Genomic DNA, 1,946 nt, shown 5'->3' with positions numbered 1-1,946 from the left:
CATAATTTTACAAGGAAGCATCTACCAATAAGAGTCTCTTTTTGGAACAAGAGGAAAAGTCAGAGGTGGTTTTAGATTAGGGAGTAATTATATTTGATGGATGTGTCCACTAAGGTGGTAAGTGGTGCAAGCTAATAAAACTAATGTTAATTGAGTTACGGCTCAACTATCCATGATATATTGAGCTGATTCACACCTCTGGGTTATGTTGTATCATGTTTTCTGTATATTAAAATGCCTTTCTGTGCTCTAGAGTTGGTCCCCTTTTTGAAATTTTTCATCACAGCAGCAACAATTACAGGCATTTAAATGAATTAAAGTCATGACTTTGGAACACAGTGTCACTGAAGAAGCATATTAAATGGGAAAAAATGGAGCTGTGAGTACTCAGTTGCTTTTACAGTCAGAACTGGCTCATGTGAGGACACATCCTGTAAAGAACTCTCACTGCTTATTTGTTCATTCTTATGGCCAAGGATACATGACATAAGTTTTAAAATCTGAATCAGGTAAATAATTTTGGGTCATGGGAAATCAAAACTTGTCCTTCAGTCTGAATCAGATATGACASCACTGCTGAGCTCTCACACCAGTAYGAAACTACTGTAACCTATTTTGAGGTACAGGCTGAGACTGTTGGACCCTACCATTASGCCTTTTGGTGTGCCATGAGTCTGCAGCCTGAGGGTCCCTGACATCACCAWTTGCCATGTTCCATGATTTTCACTGTGTCTTCTCTTTCATTAAAGCAACTAATGCCTCCCTTTGCTCAAAACATCCCAACATTTAACTTCTGATCAATACTGTGATCTTCTTTTCACTATTTCTTTGTTTTCTCATGTCAGCCACCTCAGTCTTTATCTCTCCTGCTCTTTACTGTCACACAAATATACATCTCCTGCATTTATGCCTTTTAGGTATCCAAAGATTCCTAAATTTCTCCATTATTTTAATGTACTCCATGATAAAGTCCTTAAGATTCCTTCTGATCTTGAATCCTAACAATAACTCACTAAAAGGTAATCATCACATTAATCAAGGAATGTATAATTTTCTTCCTATTTGTAAAAATTGGTTTACTCCATGCTCCTAATTCTGTAACATTTATTTCTTTGTTAGCCTTCACACAGTGTTCCTTAGAGTTCCAGATGAAGTCCAAAAAGGGGAATGGAGTAGACAATTCCTTTACCCATTTTTCTGAGAAAATACAGTACAAAAGTTTTCTTTCATCTGACTTCATCATCCTGTGGGCCTCATTCATTCCACCATCACACTTTCTCTTCAAGTCACGCTGTCTATAAAGGATCTCAAGAAAGCATCTAATCCATCTGCTCCCTCTAACAAAGAACAAGTATTGTTATTAKATATTTTCCTTTCTCTTTTTCAAAATACCAAACCCAGCTCTAGGCAATCTGTTCTAGCACATCACCACTTAAACCATTAAAAATGTTTCACAGCTCAGGTCTGAACTTTGTGGAGTTTTTTTCAAGTGGTCCTGATTGCTCTGTCTTTAGTAAGCATTGGCACAGCAAAGGAATAATTAGGACTAAATAACTATATCTATGCACATCCTTYCCATTTTCTATTTGGACTAAGGACGTTGGTCAGTGACAGCAAAAACAAAGGACTATGAAAGAAACATTTGACAAACCTCTGTAGCAGTCTTTCAAGTGTGTACATTATGATATACAAATAAAGGACACTCAGTCTRAAGGAAAAAAAAAGCCAGAACTGACATCAGAGGCATCTGTATCATGACAAGTTATGAATAATTTTAAGTAATATTTAGCCTCAAAGACAGTAAAATTGAATAGTCACCAATACTCAGCTGTCATATCATTGGGTGCAGTGGGATTTTCAATTTTTTTAAAAAGCTCCTCTGTTACATCTGTGAGATATCACAGAATTCCTGACAGGTTTCTCTTTTTTTTTTTTTTTTTTTTTTT

The sequence above is a fragment of the Malurus melanocephalus genome, unplaced genomic scaffold (assembly GCF_030028575.1).
Source record: "Malurus melanocephalus ecotype Western Australia unplaced genomic scaffold, MMel_1.1 scaffold_148, whole genome shotgun sequence".
NCBI lineage: Eukaryota > Metazoa > Chordata > Aves > Passeriformes > Maluridae > Malurus > Malurus melanocephalus.
Note: the sequence above shows the minus strand (reverse complement) of the source record.